General features: G+C 47.1%; 1 long non-coding RNA gene across 1 annotated transcript in view; it reads left to right on the top strand.

Annotated features, from left to right (window-relative positions):
* The first annotated feature begins 1098 nt into the window (after window positions 1–1098).
* Window positions 1099–13200, top strand: part of LOC142759270 (uncharacterized) — a 51158-nt gene continuing 39056 nt past the window's right edge. Inside the window, exon 1 of the long non-coding RNA XR_012883116.1 lies at window positions 1099–1183. This is a non-coding gene — a long non-coding RNA (uncharacterized LOC142759270). The remainder of the gene's footprint in view (window positions 1184–13200) is intronic.

The following is a 13200-nucleotide window of genomic DNA, read 5'->3' as shown; positions in this document are numbered from 1 at the left end:
CTGTTGTGGGAGCAGCTTGACCTTATGGTACGCAAGAAGTGCCCATCAAGCCAATCCAACTTGTGGGAGGGGCTTCTGGAAGCATGGGGTGAAATTTCTCCCGATTACCTCAGCAAATTAACAGCTAGAATGCCAAAGGTCTGCAATGCTGTAATTGCTGCAAATGGAGCATTCTTTGACGAAAGCAAAGTTTGAAGGAGAAAATTATTATTTTAAATAAAAATCATTTCTTCTAAACTTGTCGATGTCTTGACTATATTTTCTAGTCATTTTGCAACTCATTTGATAAATATAAGTGTGAGTTTTCATGGAAAACACAAAATTGTCTGGGTGACCCCAAACTTTTGAACGGTAGTGTATGTATGTATATATATATATATATATATATATATATATATATATATATATATATATATATATATATAAAAGGTTGCAGCACTCCAGCTGGGTCCAGTGAAAATTTTGCCCATGTTTAAAGCCAAGCAAAGTTTCAGTTTCACCATGGAATTTCTTTCCAGCCATTGTTTCTGTCGTGTCCGTGGTTTTACTGGAAAAAAATAGGTGAGCGTGCTGCGATTATGTATACGGTATTTTCTGACATATTTGCAACAGAGGCCCCTAACAGCGCGTCCAATGCAGATGTGAACAGGCCCTGAGAGGGCTGTTGGAATCTACTAGGGTATTTGCATCTTTTCACCTAAATATTTATGTTGCCATACATGACTGTATTTACAACAAATATAACATATACTCTCTGTTGGGGTGAAGTTTATATATCATCTGACTCAATAAAAAAATATTTGAATAAGAAATGTATTTTCTCTTCCTATTTCCACCACTAAGTCTGGTCAGAAGGGAGCCTTGGTAATCTCCTCTGCACTTTCTATGCACATTATTGTAATCCTACATTACAGGATGCTCCGACTGCAGCCTCCCTCATTGGGAAATCATGCTTTTGCAAACAAGATTGTTGCCTTCCGGAGAGATAAGAGAATTCAAGTTTGGAATTTGTTACTGCAGTGGAATAATACAGATGGACATAGTGGACATTGTAAAATAACCCATGCTTGTGCTTCCCGTAGGACGTCACACTCCATCAGATAACTTCCATTTCATTGCTGATTAACCAGAGGCCGCAGGGAAATGATTCTAATCCCAAGAATATTAACTGCAGTGATTTAAGGTCAGCACGGAGATTTATTTTAATTAAATTATATAAATAGCACGTTCTCTATATTGTGTGGTCAGAAAATTATCTTCGTGACCAATATCAAGATGATAAGTAATAAAATAATAACTATTTATGAGGCCATACCGGGGCGACCCGGTACTTAGTTCACAGGCATCACATGATTAAAACAAACAATTTTATCTTTTTTAAGCATGGCGGGTGGTGACTATGAAATCTAATAACATACAAATCTAACTACATCATGTTCACATGGATATTACATCTGTACAAGAGAATAACTGTGTCCTTGGTAAGAAATCACAGCAGCCTGTGTGCACATTGCATTGGCGAACAGTACTTGTACTGCTCATGGGTTTGGTAGCCCTAGAGATTGTTATTGGCTGATTCCCACTACTAAAGGAAGAAATTCTGATAACATTATACAGTAAGGTTATAATAATCTGGCACCCTCAGGACCACCAAGGTGCTGGATTACTCAATATGCTGGAGTATTGGAATTAAAAAGAAAAAACGGAGCTGTTCAACAGGTCCTAATAATAGAGAATAGGGTAACCGCATAAGACTAATATAATTAACTATGTAGTTCCCTACATTAACTACATGCAGACCTCTCAAAAGTATGTCGACACCTCACTTCCACACCTTTATGGACTTGTTGGACATCCCATTCCAAAACCATAGGTGTTAATATGGAGTTGGGCAGCCCCCTACTCTTCTGGGAAGGCTTTCCACAAATATGCGAACTGTGTCTGGGGGACTTTGTGCCCATTCAGCCAGAAGAGCATTTGTGAGGTCAGACACTGATGTTAGATGAGAAGGTCTGGTTCGCATTCGGCATTCCCATTAATCTCAAAAGGGTTTCATGGGATTATAGTCAGGGCTCTGTACAGCCACTCGAGTTCCTCCACAACAAACTCATCACATCATGTCCTTATGGGCCTAGCTTAACATTACCCGCACTGCGAATAAGGGTCCAAGCCCAAACCCTGAAAAGCAGGCCCAGACCATAATCCCTAGTAATAATGCAGTCAGGTAGGTAGTGTTCTCCTGGAATCTGTCAAACCCAGATTCATCCATCAGACTGCCAGATATTGAAACGTGATTCGTAACTCCAAAATCCACATCTCCACTCCAGAGTCCAGTGGCAGTATGCTTTACAGCACTCCAACCGACGCTTGGCATTGTACATGGTGATCTTAGGCTGCTCGACCATGTTAACTAATTTAATAAAGCTCCCGATGCACCGTTCTTGTGCTGATGTCACTTCTAGAGGCAGTTTGGACTCTGTAGTGAGTAATACAATAGGGCATAGGCAATTCTTATGCTTCACGCTCTTTAGCACTTGGCGGCCCCACTCTGTGAGTTTTAGTGGTCTATGACTTCGTTGCTAAGCAGTTATTACTCCTAGACGCTTTCATTTCACAATAATAGCACTTACATTTGACCGGGCAGATCTAGCAGGTCAGAAATTTCACAAACTAACTTGTGGCAAAGGAGGGTCCTCAAGGGCATACCTCCGAACAGTGCAGTTTTTCACGGTACTTTCCTTGATCACAAAGATGCAGGGCTTATGCAAGGCTTATTTGCATAAATTTATGTTTTTAGGCAGTTTTAGGGGTTCCCCTGTGTGGAACAGGGGATGCCGGGGGGCATTGTAAATATATTTTAAGTATAATTATGTTCCTGCAGTGGGCATAGTGAAGGTGTTTTACTAATATCCAAGTCTTGAAAATTCTCTTTAAGACAGTCATACACATGAGATTGCTGTTAAGGTTCTTTTACACTGGCTCATTTTGGCCGTAACAACGAGTGACGATCAACGAGGCAGCTCAATAATCAGCACTCGTTTGCTCCTTTCACAAGGAGCTATGTATCAGGACGAGCGCTCGTTACTACAATCGCTCGTCCCCTTACATTTCTATCATGTCGGCAGCACGTTTACACAGGTACAATGATCATATTTTAGGCTAATAGCACTCTGCCCGGGATCCCGGCTCTGGCGTTGCCCCCGACATCACTGTCCATATATGGACAGTGATGTCAGGAGTAGAGCAGTGTCCCAGGCAGAGTGCTAGTAGCGCTCTGCCCGGGACTTTGTCTATATGATTGCCCCTGACATCACTATCCATATATGGACAGTGATGTCAGGGGCTTCCCCAGAGCTGGAGTACCAAAGCAGAGCCTTTACTATTGCTCTGCCCAGGACTCCGGCACTGGGGTTGCCCCTGACATCACTGTCCATATATGGACAGTGATGCCAGGAGGAGTGGCATCTGCCCGGAACTCCGTCTCTGGGGAAGCCCTTGACATCACTGTCCACATATGGACAGTGATGTCAGAAGCAGAGCAGGAGCCCCAGGCAGAGTGCTAGTAGCACTCTGCCCGGGACTATGGCTCTGGGGTTGCCCTCGACATCACTGTGAGCAGTGCTGTAACTACCGCCGTAGCAGCCATAGCGGGAGGCTCCGCTAGCAGCCGCTATGGCTGCCACAGCGTGACGCCACTGAAGGTGTTGTTCCTACAAAAGACATGCATCCCCTATCCACAGGATAGGGGATACATGTGTGTTTGCTGGGACGCCCAGCGATAAGGAGAACGGGGGACCGAAAGTCCCCCGAAGTTCTCCATGACAAACCTCAAACTTCCGGGGTCTGTCGGCTGCTCCATAGAAATGAATTGTGCACCGGTCGCGCTTGTGCGCATGCGTGACCAGCGCTCCTTTCATTTTTATTGAACTGCGCAGACCCCGGAAGTCATGGAGAACTTCGGGGGACTTTCGGTCCCCCATTCTCCTTATCGCTGCCAGCGATCAGACATGTATCCCCTATCCTGTGGATAGGGGATACATCTCTTATGCAGCACAATCTATAGGCCGTTTTTTTTTGGGGGGGGGGGGGTTGGGGGCTGTATGGCATTATCTACAGGAGGGCTGTATGGCGTTCTCTACAGGGGGGCTGTATGGCGTTTTCTACAGGGGGCTGTGTGGCGTTACCTACAGGGGGGCTGTATGGCATTATCTACAGGGGGGCAGTATGGCATTATCTACAGGCGGGCTGTATGGCGTTATCTACAGGGGGCTGTATGGCGTTATCTACAGGGGGGCTGTATGGTGTTATCTACAGGGGAGGGGTTTAGGGCAGTACGGCGTTATCTACAGGGGGGTTTGGGGCTGTATGGCGTTATCTACAGGAGGGGGTTTGGGGCTGTATGGCGTTATCTACAGGGGGGGCTGTATGGCGTTATCTACAGGGGGGGCTGTATGGCGTTATCTACAGGGGGGGCTGTATGGCGTTATCTACAGGGGAGACTGTATGGCGTTATCTACAGGGGAGACTGTATGGCGTTATCTATAGGGGGGCTGTATGGCATTATCTACAGGGGAGCTGTATGGTGTTATCTACAGGGGGAAGGCTGTATGGCGTTATCTAAAGGGGGTGCTGTAAATAGTTATCTACAGGGGGCTGTGTATGGCGCTATCTACAGGGGGGCTGTATGGTGCTATCTACAGAGGGGCTGTATGGTGCTATCTATAGGGGGCGCTGTGTGGCAGAATCTATATGGAGGCACTATCTACAAAGGGGGTTGTGTGATACCCAGGGGAGGGGGGGCCCCAGTCAAAAGTTTGCTATGGGGCCCAGTCTTTCCTAGTTACACCCCTGACTGTGGGGCTCCTCCTGAAGCGGAATCCCTGACCAGAGAATCGGCAATGCTCTGGTTGGGGATTCCCCTCTTAGAGGGAGCCCCAAAGGCGCTACCAACATGGAGGGGTTTGGCACTACCAGGGAGGTGGACTGTGTGGCACTACCAGGGAGGAGGTCTGTGTGGCACTACCTAGGAGGGGGGCTGTGTGGCACTACCAGGGATGGGGGCTGTGTGGCACCACCTTGGAGGGGGGCTGTGTAGCACTACCACGGAGGGAGGCTGTGCGGTACTACCTGGGTGGAGGGGCTTTGTGGCACTACCTGGGAGGAAGGGGTGTGTGGCACTACCTGGGAGGAGGGGCTGTGTGGCACTCCGAGGGAGGGGGGCTGTGTGACACTATCTACAGTGGGCAATGCATTTATGGGGGCACAAACTGGGGGCCTAACTTCTATATGGGGGTATAAAGTGACGTTTTCTGCCATTTTACTGGCGCCGTAATTTCCCCCGCAAAGGGGCTTACTAAGTCAGTGTCGCCCAAGGGCCCACATAACACTAGAGCCGGCCCTGATTAAAGTGTAACTAAACTTTCAACAAACTTCTGACATGTCATAGTGACTTTTTAGATCGGTGGGGGACCGAGCACTGAGACCCCTACCGATCGCTAAAACAAAGCGGCAGAAGTGCTTGAGTGAGCGCTGAGCCGCTTAGTTTCTGATCCTTTTTTTTTTTTTTTTGGAAAGCTGATGTAACTGTATACGGGCTCATAGACTTTCTATAGAGTCTGTACACCGCTACACTTTTCTCTGAAAGCCGATCAGAAACTAAGCGGCTCAGCTCTCACCCAAGCGCTTCTGCCACTTCGTTTTAGCAATCGGTGGGGGTGCTTGGATCCCCACCGATCAAAACTTCTGACATGTCACTATGACATGTCCGAACTTTCTTGAAAGTTTAGTCACCCTTTAACATTGGAGAGGTTCTGCTTCTTTTCACTTAACTTTTGACGTTGCAGGTTTAAAAAAAACTCTTCAGACAGCATGTTCATATTCCTCTGGGACATCTAAAAATTAAAGGGGTTTTCCAACTCATATAAATTATCCGCCGCAGGCTCGAAAGCACTAAAAATAACCAACAATAATGTACTCACATTTTAAATTCTGTGGTGCTCCCACGTCCATCGGTGCTATGATGGCTGTGTGATCACATGCACGTGAATCTTTTCAAAAAGTATAACAGCACTGTATTAAAGACAGACACTGGTGGATTCTCACCTTATGTCCAAGTCAATATATAGATTCAGGCAACACTTATTTTGTTTATTTATTAATATACATGTATGTGTATGACACGCTATCTCACTGCGATATAAACAAGACATGGCGAGGGACCATGGCACCGACAGCACAGAATTTAAATGGTGAGTACATTACTGTTTGTTATTTTTAGTGAGTGATTTATGGCCTACTAGCGGATATTTTGCAATGATCAGTAAACCACCTTAACATAATGTTGCCAGTGAGAATTATTAACTCAATTCTTAGGATCAGTTCACACAGAGTTTTTTGGCGCTGATTTTGATGCAGAATCATCGCCAAAAAACGCCCGAAACCGCCGACTATTGATTTTAATGGGAGGTGGAGGCGTTTTTTTTCCCGCTCGCGCTTTTAGCCGCTCATGGGGAAAAAAAGCAACATACTATTTCTTCCCGCGGTTTTGTCTCTGACCTCCTATTGAAATGAATGGGAGGCAGAGAAGTGTTTTTCGCTGCGTTTTTTGCCCAAGGCTCTCAATGACCACGGCCGAAAAACGCCGAAAAAATCCGCGGGAAGAAAGTGCTGGCAGCTGAAAATCTGCCTCAAAATTTCTGAAGGTAAGTGCCTGTTCACATCAGCGTTGGCTTTCCGTTCCGGGGTTCCTTCTGAGGTTTCCATCGGGTGAAACCCGTAAAGGAAAGTCAAGCTGAAACCACAGCTTCCTTTTCCTTCACCATTGATATCAATGGTGACGGAAACATTGCTAATGGTTTTCGTTCATCACCATTCCGGCCCCTCAGTTCTATGGTCTGATCCTACAATTTCTGTGTTTATTTTGTTGTGTAGCATACTGTATTGTAACTACACTTTTTCTCTGTTCCTCTAGAGGGCTCAAGAGACAATTAACATGTTATTACTGTGACCAGTGGTGCGATCCAGCCGGTTAGCCCCGGTTCTCCCGAACCGGTTGTTAAAATCACTGAATTGTATCCGTGTCCTTAGGACGCGAATACAATTGATTTTCCGAGCGCTGCCCTGGCGAGGCACAGGATGCCTTGCCATTCGGCGCTTTAGCGATGACGTCATCGCGAGGCTGCATTGTTCCACTGTATGAGGCATGGCGTCGCTGCAGAATGGTCCGGGAATGGGGACAGGTAAGCATCACATTTTTTTTTCTTACAGTGGGCAGTGTTGGGGTCTGTATCTACAGGGGACTATATAGGTGGCCCTTGTACAGGGGACGCTACAGGGGGCACGATCTACTTGGAGTTCTACAGGGGGTACTATCTACAGGGGACTCTATAGGGGACCCTATCTACAGGGGACTCTATGGGGCCCTATCTACAGGGGGTCCTATGTTGAGGGGACTCTACAGGGGGCACTATCTACAGAGGGAACTATTTACAGCCTGTAGCCTACAGGGGGCACTATCAACAAAGGTCACTATAGGGGCCACTATCTACAGGGCCACTATCTACATGGGACTCTATGGGGGCACGATCTACAGGGGGCAATATCTACAGAGGGCTCTATGGGGATCAGTATCTACAGGGGGCAGTGTGTGTGTGTGTGTGTGTGTGTGTGTGTGTGTGTGTGTGTTCGGTACATTACTTTACAGTGTTTGACACAATTGTATTCATGGGCACAGTGTATGGTACTATTATATGCAGGGGCAAAGTGTATGGTGCTACTATATTCAGGAGCACAGTGTTGTAAAGGGAAGTGTTTGACCCAGATATAAAGGAGGTAGTAAGGGGCAACACTAGCCCAGTGAACCCCACTATTATACCAGCCCTTTAACAAGTGTGTAGCACTATAATAGTCAGGGACACAGTGTATGATACTATTATATTCAGGGGCATAGAGTGTGGCACGATGAGAATTTTATCTTCGTTTATATGTGCGGAAATGTTGGAAAAGTGGGCAGACAAAGACATCTGAGTGGTGAACTTTGCAGAAATGGGTCGTGGCCAGGAGAAGTGATCATAGAGGTCTGGACTGGTTGGAAAAGAAAAGAGAAAAAGAACGACTCCAATCTGAGAAGATGTCACTAAATGTAAATGTTTATTCTCCCTGTGAGTGATCAGTACTGTAGTCACTGTATGATCTGCAGCGAGATGATGGGTGTATCATTCTTTTTTTTTTTTTTTTTTGAAACAGCAACTCCCAGCATATCCTTCCATTGTTCATGCTATACTGAGAGCTGTAGTTTTATGCCGTACAAACTTATATGGCAGTGGTTAAACTGAATTTGCAAATGATATCTGTACTGAGCTGTATTTGTGCTTGTGCTGTGTAACGTCCATGGCCACAGACCGTCATTCTGATTCACCACTCGACAGCCACAGCCATGGATCCGTGAGTGCTGGCCCGCATCTCCTCCCAAGGAGACGCCAGCACTCACTTCCGCTCCGCACTGCAGTATCCGGTAGGGTGCGCGCGCGCACGGTAGTGCCCGGCCTTAAAAGGCCAACGCGAGCTCATGAAAATATGTCCTAATTAGCCCTAATCACCCTGGAATACTAAAAGGGCCCTGCCCTTTCACTCAGACTTTATACTGACTTGGTGCATTGTTGTTTGGCCAGCTGCTACCCCGCTACGGTGGTGCGGCCTAGTGGGTCCACATACCCACAGATCAGGACAGTACGCTCAGGCCATGGACTCCGCTGGTCAAACCAAGACCATGATGACATCACAAATCATGCGGGCGGATATGCTAGACCTCCGGTCACGACAGGACCAACTCCTCCAGGCGGTGAATGTCATTGCACATCAATACCTATAATGTCCAGGCCAGACAGAAAACATGTTTCAGCAATAACATCCATATACGTCAATACTGGATATAGAATACCTATGAAGACATATATAGACAACAATACTAGAAGTGTAAATAACCATAGTACAAGTAAAGCACTAACCAATATCAAAAAAATATCTTTGTTTGGAAAATATTTAAAAACATACATAGACCATCACATACAATATAAAATAACACATAATAAAAATGTGGTAGTGGGATCTAGGAGCAACAAATGTATCATATTATGCATCCATGGAATAAAACAGTGTATTGTCAAGGTATTGACAATACTGTACAAGAATACCTCAACAGTTAACTGTATACTAAATATGTACACACTGGACAAAAAATACAAATGAGAGTGTCAGATAGACTGATCCAAGATATAAAAAATATATAAAATCAGGATCAGATCCATGTCAAATACCAACCCATATTCTGAATGTCTGCCCCTAAATGAGTCGACCACACCAAGACACCCCGACGTACGTTTCGCCGTCAGCTTTTTCAAGGGGTCCATTAATTGCACATCGGCTGGATATGCAAGCTGCAGTCATGGCACCTGCTCCTATTGCTCCTGCTGTACCTCCTATTACACCTCCAGTACCAATTCCCGATTCTCTCTGCCACTACATCCTCGCTACGACAGGAACGCGAGGACCCTGAGGGGATTTCTGAACCAATATCTGATCCACTTCAGTCTACATGCCAGAGCATTTCCTCCCGATGGCGCAAGGATCGCATTCATAGTCTCACTTCTTACTAGCAAGTCCCTGGCATGGGCGGACCCCAACTGGGAATGTCAGGGTCCAGAGATCCGTGACCTACAGTATTTTCTACAGACTTTACGCACTGTATTTGAGGAACCGGGGCAAGTCTCTTCATCCCTGCTGACCTTTCGTCAAGGAGACATCTCTGTGGGTGAGTACGCCATTCAATTCCGTACCCTGGCGGCAGATCTGTCCTGGAACAACGAAGCCTTGGTGGCTATATTCTGGCAAGGTCTATCCTCCGATTTTAAAGACGAGCTTGCCGCTCGAGATCTGCCTTCCACCCTAGATTACCTCATGCTTCTAGCCACCCGGATTGGCATGAGGATCTAGGGATGGTCTTAAGAGATTCGCAGGGCTAGAAGAATTCCTAGGCTGGCTCCTACATTCCAGCAACCCCTGCTGCCCTCATCAGCGGTTCCACCTGAGGAGCCTATACAAGTAGACCGTCTCAAGCTATCAGTCCAAGAGAGACAATCCAGACACACTTTGGGACTCTGTCTCTATTGCGGCTCGGAGGCCATTTTGTGCGTCTGTGTCCCCAAAAGCCAAAAGACTCCAGCGCCTAGGATTGATTGGAGAGACAACTCTAGGTGGAAAAGGACTAAATAATAAATTGTCCATTCCCGTCACCATAGCGTCCGGTGGGAAGAGGCACCGGCTCTCTGCCTACCTGGACTCTGGGTCCGCAGCAAACTTCATCCAACAGGACCTAGTGGATCAGTTCTAGTTGCCGACGGTTACCTTGGAGACACCCCTGGCTGTTGCCTCGGTGAATGGACTTCCTCTACTCTACCCCATCGTGTCTGAGACCAAGCCACTGTAGCTCCAAGTGGGAGCCCTTCATACCGAGTAGATTGCTTTCCTCATCTTGCCCAAAGCCGTCAATCCAGTGTTGCTGGGTCTGCCTTGGCTCCGGCTTCATGCCCCAGTTCTGGACTGGAATTCCGGAGAAGTTCTCCAATGGGGCTCCAAATGTCTCCATCGCTGCAAGTCGCAGATTCAGCCTGTCCTGCCTCCTAGTCTCAGTCATTGACAGGATTACCCACTCATTTTGCACAGCTTGCGGATGTCTTTTGCAAGAAGGAGGCTGAGATGCTTCCCCCACACCGGGCCTACGACTGCCTGATTGAACTGGTTCCTAATGCTTCACCGCCCCGTGGACGGGTATACCCCCTCTCCTTGCCAGAGACTCAGTCCATGTCGGCCTATATCAAGGAGAATCTGAAGAGGGGTTTTATACAAAAATCTTCCTCCCCGTCTGGTGCTGGGTTCTTCTTTGTAAAACCGTGGTCTCAACCAGATCACGGTCAAAAACAAATACCCTTTGCCAATGATCTCAGAACTATTTGATTTGCATACGAGGCGCCATGATCTTCTCTAAACTAGACTTGCGTGGGGCCTAAAACTTAATCCGAATCCGTCAAGGTGATGAGTGGAAGACGGCATTTAACACCCAGGATGGGCACTACGAATACCTGGTGATGCCCTTCGGCCTGTGTAATGCTCCCACGGTCTTCCAAGAATTTGTGAATTATATCTTCCGCGATCTCCTCCATGTCTGTGTTGTGGTCTATCTCGATGACATTTTGATTTTCTCCCCAGATCCGGTGACACATCGGAGTCATGTCTGTCAAGTCCTGCTACGATTGAGGGAGAATTGTCTGTATGCCAAGCTGGAGAAGTGCACTTTTGAAAATAATTCTCTTCCCTTCCTGGGCTACATCATCTCAGATCAGGGTCTCAAGATGGATCCTGAGAAAGTAAATCCCGTTCTGGAGTGGCCACGTCCTCAGGGCCTGTGGTCCATACAGCGTTTTTTCGGATTCGCTAACTTCTACGGGCAATTTATCCCAAACTTCTCTTCACTGACGGCCCCTATCTCTAACCTTACCAAGAAAGGTATGAACGCCAAGGTGTGGACCCCAAAGGCAGAATCAGCATTCAATAGCCTCATGAGTTGACATCTTTCGATTTCAAAGGGAAGTAAGCCTGATGTCAGTTTGATCTGCTGCACTAAGTTTCCTTGGCCGACCACTGCTTCTAAAATCCTCAACGTTGCCCATTTCTTTGTGCTTCTTCGAAATTAATTTAAACAACACATCTTGAAACTCCAGTATGCTTTAAAATCTTTGCCTGGGAGAGACCATGCAGATGCAATAGAACTACCCCGTGTCTTGTTTCTGTGCTCAGAATTGCCATGGTGGACCTGTGACATGAAACGCTCTTCCATAACCTCACCTTTGTAGAAGAGTTTGGCTGCTCCTCACCCAGTTTTAAGCCTCCTACAGTTGTTTCTGTTACAGTTAATGACTGTTTCAACCTACATATGAAAATGATGATCATTATCGCCTGTTTGGTATGATTGGTTAATCATACACCTGACTATAAGCCTACAAAATCCATGACTTTGTGCAAGTGTATCTAGAAGAATTGATGCTGGTTTGAAGGCAAAGGGTGGTCACACCAAATATTGATTTGATTTATATTTCTCCTCAGTTTATTCACTTTGCATTTTGTTAGTTGATTAAAATAACTACTAAGGGGCCGTTCACATATGCACGTCATCCGCTTCAGTTTACCTCCGGCATGTTGAAGAACAGCCAGAGGCAAACTGATGCTAGAACAGATCCCATAGCTTTCTATGGGATCTGTTCTGGCACAGGGGACATCCGTTGTGGCGCCGTACCTCCCTGGGAGCCGGATCCTAAAACGTTACCTGCAGCATTTTTGGTTCCAGCTCCCAGGGAGGTCCGGCGCCGTATCCTATATATTTTAATGGTGGCCAGGTGCTGCCACATCCACCTTTCGGCAGCATCCGGCGGGAAGTTGGATGTGAGCAAGGAGCGGAATCCCTGGTCATAGCATTGCCGGGGATTCCTTTCCAGAGCCCCTAACGACTACCCTCACACCTGTCCCGGATTCAGTGGGACAGTCCAAGAACCCAGGCGGTGTCCCTCTGCTACGTGCGGCGGGGGGTATGTCCCACTGTCAACTGTGTTTGCATCCTCAGGACGCAGACACAGTTGAACTTAATACTAAAGCAGTAAACTATCAGGTCCCTGCTTCAGCATGAGTTCAGAGCAGAGGGAACTCCTCCGCTCCCCGAGAACACCCCGGGCACAGTGCTGTGCTCAAAGAAGCCCTTGACAGGCCAGAGGAAGCCCTGAAGCTCCCTCTTGCAGAGGAATACCCTGCCAGAGCATCGCCGACGCTGTGGCTGGGGATTCCCTCACGGAAGACCCCCTGACTCCACTGTCCATTTATGGACAGTGACATCGGTGGCTACTGATTGAGCGGAATCACCGTTGCCGATAATCTGTCCGCAATCCCCGGCCAGAGTCGGCAACTGGGATTCCGCTCAAGGAGTAGCCACTGACGCCACTGTCCATACATAGACAGTGGAGTCAGGGAGACCTCCGTGAGGGAATCCCCCGCCACAGCGTCGGCAATGCTCTGGGCGGGGATTCCTCTGCTTTATTGGGGGGTAGCTTCCATGGTATCTACAGGGGAAGGGGGTAGCACTAAATACAGTGGGGGTGG

The sequence above is a fragment of the Rhinoderma darwinii genome, chromosome 4, assembly GCF_050947455.1.
Source record: "Rhinoderma darwinii isolate aRhiDar2 chromosome 4, aRhiDar2.hap1, whole genome shotgun sequence".
Classification (NCBI taxonomy): domain Eukaryota; kingdom Metazoa; phylum Chordata; class Amphibia; order Anura; family Rhinodermatidae; genus Rhinoderma; species Rhinoderma darwinii.
The sequence above is the reverse complement of the archived record's forward strand: the minus strand, read 5'-3'. Positions and strand labels throughout refer to the sequence as shown.